The sequence below is a fragment of the Macrobrachium rosenbergii genome, chromosome 16 (genome assembly GCF_040412425.1).
Source record: "Macrobrachium rosenbergii isolate ZJJX-2024 chromosome 16, ASM4041242v1, whole genome shotgun sequence".
Lineage (NCBI taxonomy): Eukaryota > Metazoa > Arthropoda > Malacostraca > Decapoda > Palaemonidae > Macrobrachium > Macrobrachium rosenbergii.
This window is the reverse complement of record NC_089756.1, coordinates 38419770-38433298: the sequence shown is the minus strand read 5'-3', so window position 1 is coordinate 38433298 and position 13529 is coordinate 38419770. Positions and strand designations below refer to the sequence as shown.

The 13529-nt window shown below is 36.0% G+C and overlaps 1 long non-coding RNA gene across 2 annotated transcripts; it reads left to right on the top strand.

Annotated features, from left to right (window-relative positions):
• The first annotated feature begins 5632 nt into the window (after window positions 1-5632).
• LOC136847312 (uncharacterized) lies at window positions 5633-13252 on the top strand. Of its 2 annotated transcripts, none has more exons than XR_010855706.1 (3): window positions 5633-5788; window positions 7045-7212; window positions 12647-13252. It is a non-coding gene; the product is annotated as an uncharacterized lncRNA (long non-coding RNA). The 2 variants fall into 2 exon arrangements; XR_010855705.1 differs by lacking the exon at window positions 12647-13252 and adding an exon at window positions 9525-9944.
• Window positions 13253-13529: the final 277 nt, after the last annotated feature.

Here is a 13529-nt window from a genome sequence, read left to right as displayed (position 1 = left end):
AAATGCAACGCATGAAGTCAGTGCAGCGTAGTCTGCAAGTCACAATGCACTGCTAATCATCATGAGTGGCTAATTGCAATCTATGGGTTAAGTGATATGAGTTGGTAAAGCAGAAGGGTAGAAGTCTGATATTTCTGGTAAATGTTATTTGAAGAAATCGTTGTGTGTATATTTCAAACGTTGATGAATGTCCGTATACATATGCTACTTATGATGTACTTTTTTCTTTATTTGTTTCACCAGTCATATTTGGAATGGCCCTACTTTTCTTTTATTAATTAATTGCTATAATTTGAATGTGCAGTCAAAATACAGTTAAAAACTCAGTAGTATTGTATTTCCACATATTACATGCTTCCTAGTTAAACTGAAATGCTTTTATGTATTTGTTGTGTTATATTGCTGAATAACTTATATAGCTGGCATTCAGGATAAGTTTCCAGAAACTAAAGAACAGTTCTTTAGGTGTTTAACAGCTTTTCATTGCAGAATGAAAGCAGAAATCATTTATAGCTCATATGTATTCAGTCTGGGTTCTGTTTGTGTATTTTCCCTCAAGCTAATATTTGCGTTCGTTGATATCGGAACATTCCTTTACGATGTTTGCTTTTGGTGATGGCTCTGCGCTATGATTCCTATAGTCTTAAATATCCAGAACAAAGACTCAGCATCATCTTTTAAGTTTCTAACAGCTTTGTTTTTCATTTCCATTCGTGTTTATGTTTGTTTTGTCTTGCTTTTGATACTCGGGAACAGATGTGCTGGAGGTGTTGAAGTAGAAAGTGTTCAAATGAAGTTGTGTTTCTTAATAAATCTTGCGTAGGGAAGGAAATATTGTTAAGCACCCAGCACCAACTTAGGATTATGTTTAATTAGAAACAAAGTATGAGGAAATGAATAAAATACCTTTTGTGTCTTGCTGGAACTGCCATCAGCCAATAACAGTTACGGTGCAAACTGAAAGCTCCCAAACAAATGCTGATATATTTTACATTATCTTTGATCTTGTGGCTTACAGAAAATGTCACTGTATATGACTTAATTTTGATATTCCATTTTCTGTTTTTAAAAGTTGATTTAATTTTTGCCACCAAAATTTTTATATTTCAGTATTTGTATGTTTTTCTGGTAGAATTCTCATGTAGCGTGAATTTATTCTTGCCGAGTTATCTCGTCTGTGTGACAGCTTCCGTGACTTACTGTTATGGTTAGTAATTCTGGTTTCGCATTGTTTAAAAGCATGAAGGGAGCAACAGAGTTATAGATCATATTGATCGCTTCCCCACTTACTCATCTTCGCCACGTAAATATATCCATCTACACAAGATGCTTTAAGTTTAGAGGGTAGATTTCCTAAGGCAGTAAACCTCAGTGATATGAGAGTGAAGTTGAGTCGAGCCACACTTTACTTGAACTCTGTAAAATGGTTGTAGAGCTTTTAAAATGGAATCACATTCTGGATTTGGAAGTAGGAATGGATAGCGAGGACTTTGGAAGTTTAGGAGCTGATGAATGAGGCAGCAGAGCTTGAGGTGTTTACATAGACACTGGAGAAGATTCACAGTGGTATTATTTTTTAAAAATCTGGGATTACAATAAAAGACTGAGTTATCAACTGAGGGACCAGCTTATCTCTCCAAGGCTTCTTTGTGTTTTATGTTTATCGTACTGACAAATTCGTTGAATGCTCGTTTAAACATACTAAAGCTTTACTTTTTATATATATTAAAAGATTATTCATGGCATTATTCAGTTTTATTGTACCATGTTGAATGTATATGTCTTATTATACTGTCAATTTGGTAATCTGGTCTTTTGAATAATAAAGCTGTTCTTTTTGAAATGTTTTGTTATGGAGCCTTATGCTGTGCTTTTGCTACTAGTGTGTGTGGTACATTACAGAAAAGAAGTAATTTGGTCGAAAATGCTGGATGTACTACTTTGAATTGTAGGGGGAAATATTTTAGATCCCTGCTTATGTGTTCATACTGTGCAGGGTCATTAAGATGCTGTTGAAGGAGTCCAAGCTGCAACTAATATGGCCAGATCACAGGTAGCCATTCCTGGCAGTGATTAATCTTCAATGATTGGCAAACCGGAATAATGACACTGATAACAAAGGAAAACACATCAAACCTAACAATGGACTTTGGCATCCTTAACACCCATGAATGTTCTATGAGTAGCCCACATGACCCTGTTGTTGTATGCAGAGAATGCAAGGTAAGAAGTAAACTAGTTTGTGTCCGTACTAAAACTGACAATGAATGTCAAGTTTTGGAGACATTAGGAAAGTTTTGTCAGAATCTTCATTTATGGTACATATAAAGATTAAATTTTCGAAGAATGCAATTCATTAAAATATAAATGTCATTGGTGAAAACTGGTCGTCCCGGCAGGAGTCGACTATTTTAGCTCACTGGTTTGGTTGTACTAATTGACATTAAGAGGTTGACGTCTAGGACAAATTGAATCCAAAATGGAATAATGAAAATACTCCCAGAAGGAGGGCATTACCATCAGTGCACTGTAGGCATTGCTTAAGGTTCTTTGCAGCATCCCTTCGGCCCCTAGCTGCAACCCCTTTTATTCCTTTTACTGTACCTCCTTTCATATTCTTTTTCTTCCATCTTAATTTCCACCTTCTCCCAACAATTTTCTGACAGTGCAAATGCAATGCTTTCCTCCTGTTACACCTTTCAAACCTTTTTACTGTCAATTTCTATTTCAGTGCTGAATGATCTTAAAGGCCCCAGCGCTTGGCTTTTGGCCCAACTTCTATATTCTATTCTATTCTATCAATATGAAAATACTCATGAAAAATAGCCAGAAAGCTTTTTGCCCTAAAAGACAAAAAATAAAAATTAACAAATATCAAGGAACTCAACATGGTAGTTGCAAGACAAAAAAAAAAAAATGGAAAATGCTAACTAAACGACAAATGTACAGAGCGCGAGGCCTCCAGAAGAAACCCAAAAACTGATGAAAGGGGATGCAAGGTCATTGATTCAAAAACAGAAAATAAGCATGAAACATCATTTGGAAATAATTGCTAAAAATGAAGGCCAACCACCAAAGCAAGAGTCCAAAGTTTTATCCACCCAAAACAAAGGGCCTTCTGTGATTAAGCAGTTCAAGTGTTTCCTTGCTACTTGAGTAGTCGACACTTCAGATCTTCAAAGAGGAAGATATTACCAAAACTTTTGTAAGATAATCTCAATATCCCAGATGTCGAACTGAAGACTAAAGGAGCACATTTCCTTGAAGTCTCGTTTTTGTGATAAACAAAAGGATTTAAAAATCAAGATACCAACCTCTGAAGTACTGTAGGTTTTCAAGTTTTTAACTATGTCATTTGAAACAGGTACTGTACAACGATATTTCTTTTGTTAAATAGGCCTCCAACAAAGGAAATGCTATTTAGACAAATTAAAGAAAACCAAATGGTTGATCTGATGTCATTTTCTAATGTTTAAAGCCATAGACACTAACAATGCTGAATTAGCTAAACACTACACAAAAACAGTGGGCAGGATGCTGTAACGTTACCAGAGAGGAATGAAAAATTAATAAACTGAAAGACCATACTAGGCTCCAAAGAAGGTATAACTTACAGTATTACGACATCTATAGCAAGAAAAATAAAGTAATATTAATATAAGAGACAAAGATTGAATTTAAAAGGAAAGAATCTTCCTCTGAATATCACAATTTCTGGGTCAAAATCGAGGGCTAAGTGCCAAAACCTCTAAAATGCATAAAGTACAGTAAACAGGGGCATACACGTAAAAAAATTATGTAATACTTAACAAAAATAAGGAAATGGGAATGTAAATGGTTTTGAAAACATTTAACATTCGCTGATCTAATTATACTGGGAGGCACTCTTAAGGAAAATAACTCCTAAAATAACTAATTTTTAGTTATTTTCTTTATATGTCTCTAAAGAAAATAACTATAAATAAGTCTAGGGCAACGCACAATGCTATACGATCCTTTCCCCATAGGGGTGTGGTGCCGTCGGTGCACCTCAGGCGGTGCACTGTAGGCATTGCTTGAGGTTCTTTGCAGCGTCCTTTCGGCCGCTAGCTGTAAGCATTTTTTATTCGTTTTACTGTACCCCCGTTCATAATCTCTTTCTTCTATCTTACCTTCCCCCCCTCCTAACAACTGATCATAGTGCAAGTGCGACGTTTTCCTCCTGTTACACCTTTCAAACCTTTTTTATTGTCAATGTCAGTTTCAGCGCTGAATGACACAAGTCCCAGCGCTTGGCCTTAGGCCTAAGTTCTATATTATATTCTATACGATTCTTTTAAGCGATCGTAGGAGGTATCTGGTTCCTTCAGACAACTGCACCATCAAAATGAAAGAGAGAAGAAAGTCTGTCAAGCAGAAATCTCCCTAGAAAGGACAACAAGTACCCGTGAGAACTCGAAAGGTGAAATTTGAACTCGCAGTCTGTTTATTATCATCAGCTCCTTGTAACAGCAAAAGTCGTTCAAGCAGGGTACAAGCATTAGTGCATGATGCACGCTTCTGGGAATATTTGATATAAAAGTAATCAGCTTTAAAGTGTTTATCGGCACCACATTCACTTGAACGATATATGATATGTCATGCAGAGAGATCATGTAGTAGAAAGTGTTCTAGAAGCTAGACGACATAATTTTAACGGAATATTTAGGGCCCATTTCCCCCTCACGTGATTTGGAATTCTCCCTATTGCGGAGGAGAGTAGTCAGACTCCTAAATAGTCGTGATAGAATGACTCGTGCCATTAAACTGGAACATAAAAAAATATGCGGTGTAGGTTACTGACGCAAGTGACTGAAGTTTTAATCGTGAAAATGCTACACATGCATAAAATATATATACTGTATTTCTATATTATCTATCTGTCTATATATATATATATATATATATATATATATATATATATATATATATATATATATGCTTGCGTTTTGTAGTCTTTATAATAAAAAATTTGTGTATCCTTGAAAGCCCCTCATAAATTTCTGGTAATGAAGTCCTAACTAATAAATTAAAGGTACGACAATTTTCAAGTATATGAGGTTCGGCTTTCAAAGGCATCGATCATTAACCAAATTGCTATCACAGTTACATCCATAAATCCAAGTGTTTATCTTGCAATGAATGAGTTCCGAGAAAATCGTTGAGTAATAATGAAAATAAGAGGCTTGTGTTTATACTTTTTTTTTCTCCTCTTCCGCCATTTGACTTATTCATAATTCTCCAGCTGAGAGCGTTTATGCGCGCGTGCGTGACCGTGAAATTACTTTAGGTCAACAATGAACGCATTGAGGGGAATAGTGACACGGCATCTTTGCCCACGGGGTATGAGATGGTTACCCATTCCCACAAACCCCCACCCAACTGCATCGCTTCTTGGCCAGTTCTGTGTAGATTATTATCAATCTCGACATTCTGCTCCCGGACACTTCACGAATCTTTGTCGGAAAGGACGCTGGTATCCTGAAGGGTTTTCTGGTGGTTTATAATAAATATTTACAGAGGGAAAATCCCTTGCAGGATACAGTTAGAAAATGTGCAGTCAAAAACTACATTCAGCTGTCGGGCCCACTTGGCAACTGGGCATCCTACGTATAAGACATTGCCAGAGGCCCCAAACTCCTTCAGGGTGGCGGCAGCCTGGCAGTAAGATATATAGAAGGATCGTCTAGCCGTGGCACAACTCCACTTACTCAGTCAGAAACAGTGCCAGTGGGAAGTTCCACTGCCCGAAGACAACACTTAGTACTACGTGAGTAAGCGCTCGTCAGTCGTTTTAAATTGGTGTCAGGGGATGAAGGATCTCGCTTGTTTACAGATAAAGACAATTATATCGAAAAGTAAAACAAACTCAGGAAATTAAGTTGTTCACGCTAACTGCAATGTTTCGTAACTGCGCAAATAAGTGCCGCGGAAAGAAGCAAGAATTTGCAGGATGTTTTTTCCGGACTTTGTTTCCGCCTCTCATAAACCGGGTCGCCATTGTTATCATGCAGTGGTCTAAATTCAAAACAGGACATTTTAGACGCGGAAGTAAAACGACCGAGAAAATTCTTTGCATCAGTCAACCTCACGCTGAACTGACAATATGGCCGTCACAGTCCGTTCTGAGAGATGATTTTAAATAGAATGCGCTATTATGTAACTGTCTCTATTGAAACCTGGTTCGTAAACTTAATCGCCTATAACTCCTAGGGCTAGCTAACCGCCGTTTCATCAAATACCGGGTGAAAACTGATAGTCTTAATGAAAAAGGTTAAGAATTTACAGAAAACCTCCAACAGGTTTGTTTTTTCATTTTAATTTCATTAATATTTCAAACTGCCTACCTGACTGTCTGCCATACAGCGGATCAGTGACATCAGTTTTATAAACTGCCGTGTCATTCAGTCATAATGCATGCATAAATCAGTTTCATAAATTTATTAATGTATCATGCACTGATATAAACAAACAAACACATACACACGTACACACAAACATACATACATATGTGTGTTTGTGTATTATGGCTTGGCAATTTCATTCAGCGAAATTTTCAGTCATCTTAGTGTTTAGTGCTGCTTTAGGCAAGATTATTCAAAAATGTCCCTCAGCAGAAGTAACGACAATTCAGAAAGATACCTTTTAATATCACAGAAGAAGTATTTGAGAAAAAATAAATTACGCTACATTAAAACCAAGGCGCATATTCAGCCGTTTTTCGGAGCATTCCGAGAAGGAGTATAGTTTGATTTTCTTGATAAACAACAGAGCTTGACACTAGACCATATAAAGATTAATCAACTCTTGCCTTGAATGTAATCATGATTCAGCAACAATTCACATGAGTAATTATGAATATTTTCAAGTGTTAAAACATTGCGCTGCATTATTTTGAAATTATTAAGCTGTAACGTACTTTTACACATGATTATTGTCAATGAATCCACTTCGGTCTAGGCCTATGTTTTAGATGACTTGGTAGAATTCAGTAAGATATTATAACCATTTGCTTTTCCACCGCAGATTCTAAACATCCTATCGCTGGGATCGGGCCTAACTTGAAGAGTTGTTAGACTTCTTCAGAGAAGGACAGGACAACAGGACGCAAATATGGACAGAAAACTGTTCTTACTGATGCTGGTTACGTCACTTCTTGTCTACATATGCAGCGTCGAGGCGCGCAATTTACCGGTAGGTCTAAATGGATCTTTCCTAGATAGTGACCCCCAAGGGTTGTCGGGATCGTTATCTAGAACTAATATTTCCTGGGGGTCATTATCTTTAAGATATTTACAGTCTTTAGTTTGTGTTTTTACGGTAATCCCCAACGAGCTTGTACTAAACACGCCGCAAAGGGGGGTCATTATCTAGGAAAGATCCGTCTAAATTTATGAACGGAAAGCTGTCATTCATATAACTCTATTCTGCCTATTATAGTTCACTGATAGCTCAAACTACTGGCGAGTTTTCATGACTGCTATACTAGGCTTATATTTGAATATCAAAAGAATATCTTTGCTTGCCGTAAGTATGCAGAGGTATGAGATCAGCTGGGAAGTATAAACTAATCCACTTTGAGAGGTAGAGTTATTGGGCATAAATGGCTACCATTAAATAAACTTAAATGAATAATTATTACATAAACAATAACTTATAAAAAGATATGGATTATGGTGTCTTATTTTGCCTTGCAGTACCATGTAATGATAGCATAGCGTGAGAAGTAAAAATACTTGACTATATTACATTTATTTTAAGCATGTTTTTTGAGTTGGGATGAAAGGATGTTCTCGACTAGGCTTCTATTTTACGCCATGTAACCTCACTAAGACTACAGGAAGCCTGAGTTACAGACTAATTGTAATTTAGTTTAGTTTCAAGTGGTGCTAAGTAAGTTACGATTTATTTCCAAATGTCCAGTTTTGTATTCCATGAAATGTTTACTCCACAATTAAACCAATTTTTATCAATGACTGGGAGAGAGGATAGGCTATATATTCCTAACTGCTTGATATATATATATATATATATATATATATATATATATATAGAGAGAGAGAGAGAGAGAGAGAGAGAGAGAGAGAGAGAGAGAGAGAGAGAGAGAGAGACATATGCTTATACTTAAAGGAATATCTGAAGGCAACAGACGTTTCTTGTTTATCTTACAATACTCCCATATCTTCAGGAGAATCCTTGAGGATAAGGCGAAAAGGAAATGACGCCGAAGGATTTGTTATGTAAATATAGCGAATATCAAAATAAACTCTTTCGCAAGATATAAGAGATAAATTTAGACAAAAATGAATTACATTTACCGAGATTTTTCTTCCGAGAGAAGTGTCAGAAATACAGTTTACGATGATCTGATGAATTTGGGAAAGAACTTGGCCTTCGTTAGTGGTGTTACATTTCGTTTAGCTAACAGGCACAAATGGTCTACTTTCCTTCAAATTGCTGTCCTCCTATCTAGGCAATATATATATATATATATATATATATATATATATATATATATATATATATATATATATATATATATATATATATATATATGTGTATATATATATATATAGTGTTGTATGTGTGTATAGTCGTAAAAATGATCGAGATAAACACTAATATTTCATGATAACAGTACCGTATTGCTTCCCAAATCAAATAAATAAAGACATATTTGATTTGTCCAAGGAGCTGTCACTCTGCAATACCCTTGCACCAACAATCAAAGACTTAGCAAGTCAAGAGTCAAGTTAAGAGTTCGATGAATCAGCCCCTTCGTATATTTGTCGAACAGCTCATGTTAGTTTTGAAACACCTGCGCTCTTCGTGGACCGTTCGGTCGACTAGGAAGGACTTCGAGACAACTGCGTATTAAAAAGGCGTAGTTTGCACCTCATTTAGTTGTTAATATAGTCTAATGCAATGAAAATTTGTAGTATTTAGTGCGTCTGTAAAATCTGTTGTGTGATTCGTGAGTATGAACACTCTGCTATTTCATTTGTATAATCCGTCAGACATTTAGTGTTCATTCAGTAAAACAAATATTTAAAGAAGTTCATTGTGTCTAAAATGTTCTTTACATTTAGCAATATATATATATATATATATATATATATATATATATATATATATATATATATATATATATATATATTAGTAAATGATGATAATCCTACCATGACTCAGTTTTCATCAAAAAGACATTCTGAAATACGGCCAGCAATATTAATAGCTTGGATTTAAGTGTTAAGATTTTACGTTTGGGTATAGTCAGCGTTTATTTATATATTCATACATTAAACAATGGACTACGAGAAATAGATTTTTTTTTTTTGCAAATCGAAGCCACAGATACACCAATAATCATATTTATATATTGCAAAGACAAAGTAATCTAAGGCAGTACCTTATGGAAAGTTACAGCCAGTGCTTAACGATAATTCCCCGGGTAAGGTACTCATTAAGACCAAGCAACTAAAAGCGGCTGTTTCCTCTCTTCCCAGCTACCCGACGACGCCACTGACAGAGGCTGCGACGGAGGATGCTGGCGAAGGGACCCTGCCAATATTTGCAGGCGGATATTCGGTTGCTTGGAAGCTCCAAGCTTGGGGGCGGCCATCATCGACTCTTTCTCAGGCTGCAACGAACGCTGCCACTCGAGAGTGCGCGGGAAATGTAGGCTGGTTTACTCCTGCCTCATCGGAGGTGCCTGAATGGAATCGCAAAACTGATATCGGTCTAAAATATTCTCGCCTCTGTAACGGCTCTGTGAAGACTTGACAATGTCAAATTGCCCGTATACCAAAAGATATGTCACATTCCCAAATGAATTACCGGTATGCTAAAAGATGTACAACCTTACCATATGACCGTAAGGTTATTTTCTTTGACAACTCATGTATATAATATACTGATAATTGTGACTTAAGCTTTATTGAGAACCTGAGGAATGGCTATCCAGAAATCAGTGAAAAACTGAAAAATAAAAACAAGTGATGAAAATTTTCAGCCAGAGTGAGAAACTGAGAACATGATTCTAGTTTAAGCTACGTGCGCCTACCCCTAGGTCTATTTGTGCATGTTTCATATCTCACAAGAAAAGGTTGTATTTGATATAGACAAAAATATGTATGAATGATAGAGAGAATAGCTTTGGCGATAATTGGAAAAAGGGAGGGAGGACGGAGTCTTGCTCTATAGTCATGGTTGCGACCCCACATAGTAGAATAGATACCAAATAATTAATTCATTTCAGCGGAGGCATTACAGCTTTTGTTCATCTTCAGTCAGGAATCGAAATCTTTCTCGAGCAAGTGAGACAAGCGTTTTAACCCATATTATATATATATATATATATATATATATATATATATATATATATATATATATATATATATATATATATATGTATATATATCCCCTGGTTTACAAACGAAATCCATTCTCTAGTAGGTCTATGCCTTTAAGTCTAACTTATATGGTAGTCTGGACAGTTGTGTACAGTGCCTCAATTAGTCTAATGTTTGTTGTGGTATATAGGTAACACGTACTAAGCGCATAAAAGTTGTTAAATATAGAGTTTCAGCATCACAAATGGCAGTAATATGACAGGCCGTGTACAGCATCCTCTATAAGCACTTGTAATGTTGAAAATCAGTACAAGAAAGATATAAACAAAAGCACTGATAAACAACAAATACGTTAGGCCTAGTAATTCATTCAAAAACAATATCAGAACATTAGACTCACACATTCTTCAAAGTGACTGTCAGTGTAAAAATACTTTTTAATATACAGTATAAGATAGGTGTTTTGAATAAACTACATGTAAAATATTTTTGTATTTTTTATGCAATACCCTTTTCACAAAGCCTTTTTATGTATAAATACGCTGTGCACATTGTCCGAGGGATAGTAAGGTAGTGGGTGGTCACAGAGGAGCGATAAAGTCAGCTGCTGAAACTTAACAGTAATTTAATGTAAAAATACCAAGACTGGCTATAACAACGTACTGTATATGCAATTCAAAATCAACAACAGAAAAAGTTATAAATAAGTAGTGATGGGCAATGAACGCATTTTATTGAAACTCAAATCTCATCATTCGACTACGTCTAGCACTCTCTTCGTAGTGATGGTTTATATAAAATCAAACTTTCACCATAAGTGCATGAGACAGGTTTTGACTAAATCATGTGTAAAAATTTTAGACTCAAATTTAAAATAAGCTTTTTCAAGTTAAATATTAAAATACATCATTATGCACACATAAAAATAAGATCAGAGTAATGATTTCAGGTTAACACTGACCTTCGTTCCATCAATGTCTTGCCAACCGGAAGGTTCATTCTCCCTCCTTCAAACTTGTTCAGTAACCGATAAGCCATCGCCATTTTTCAATCACTTTTTTTCTATTTCCGTTTCAGCCATGATTGTTTTTCTTTTCCTTAGCACACCACCGCACCGGTATTTTCTTCGTGTTTGGGTTGTCGGAGTATAGTTACGAATCCTTAAAATACTAAAACTGGAAGTTAAAAACAAAGTCATGCTCTTATCTCGACGATAGAAACTGGCGGGTTCGGGCCAACGAACTGCTAGACTGCAGACTGTTTTCAGGCGCGTTACAAAGTAGTTCGCACGTTTGATAACACACACAATCGTATTTAATTTGAATTTGTAATCAAATAAGCTTTACCGGGGTTGTTGGTGTAAGTCTGGCGGTCGAAAGCCGGAGAATGGCCTTATATATAATTGTTTTGAATTAGCACGACAATAGGGTGATTATTAACTCAGCGAACAAGATTAGTAGGTTAGGAAACAGGTTTAACTTTTGTAAAAACAAAATTCTTCACCACTTCTGCCCTTATGCTTTAAACCCAAATTTCATATTTATCTGAACAAATTAACAGGGTAAACAACTTTATGGATAAGAAAGCGCCCGTAAAATTAACAATATCACTTAATCGTATCGGTATTGCACTACTGAATCGTCTGCAAAAGCAAATGAAAAATCAAATACCATTTTTTTATTTAGCCGTACTGTTACTAAATTTGGAATTTGGCAAAGTGATTACATCATCAATCCAGATAAACCAGTCCTAGAACAAACATTGAACTTTTTCATATAACAAATCAGTTTGTGGTATATCCATTCCACAAAGCACTTGAAACTTTTTACAAGGACTGGGCTATGAAACAGACGCTACTGAAAATTGCACTTTAACACTACCCAAAACAAATGACATAGAACGTTGCTTGGAATCTCTCTTACTGGGGATATGCAAGGATTGTGAAGTCAATGAAGTGATGTTAATTGTCGGGGGCGACAGGGGTGTGTGTTGTGTGTGTGTTTGTGTTTTATTGCTGTGGTGGTTGGGGGGGGAGGTGGGATTTGGGGGTTTGAGTTAGATTCGAGATAATTCTGTCGATGTTGCATCTTGGAATGCTAGACTGATCAAGAGGTGCAAATGTTGAAAACATGATTTAACAGATGTAGACCAACGAGAGAATTAGCAGCTAAATGAACATTGCTCAGTCCCAACCAAGCCCATATTCCTATAGACCTATATAAACCTTTTGTGAAGTCCTCTAACATTATGCGTCACCGGGGTTATTCTGTCTTCAGGGGACCGTTGGCGACTGCTCGGGCAAGTGTTACCGCCGGGATCGGCTTGGGATCTGCCGAAGGCGCTTCTGGTGTGACGAGGACGACCCTACGACGCACTCCGTGGTTATCATCGCCCCTTGCAGGAGGAGATGTCACACGTACGTCAGAGGGAAGTGTAGGCTTATGTTTTCCTGTGTGATGGGTGGCTAAAGGCGAGAAGTTGAAAACAAGAAGAAGAAGAAGAGTAGGGAGGGAATTTGTTTACATCAGTGAGTGGTACTAAACGCTTGTATGCTTACATTGTTTATGCCCTTGCGTATTTGTGTGTGGATGAAAACAATGTTGTATCATATAAAGAGGCATTACGAGTTACATATGTAATTATTAAGGTATGTACAGTACAAATTGTATCTTGATAGTACTATAATGATAAATATGCTTGCTGCAAATCAAAACGATATGTTATCGTAGGCAAGGTCACTTAAACTCATTCTATACATCAGAGGGGAACAAATGGTAATGATTAAATCCTGTATTTTGCTTAGCTTCTCGCTCAAGTGTGTGAAGTTACTTAATTACGCAATTAGGTACGGTAGGCTATATAACGTTATCATGAAAGAGCGTATGTATGTTATATACCTATATATATATATATATATATATATATATATATATATATATATATATATATATATATATATATGCCATATCACTTTGTAATTCTGTATTTGTATTAATTATGGATGTGTACTAATGTTGTTATATATATATATATATATATATATATATATATATATATATATATATATATATATATATATATATATCACTTTCCATTGTTGCAATAGTCTCATCTGTTTCAAAGTATTTGTATTGTTTTTACAGACGAAAATATGGAAAT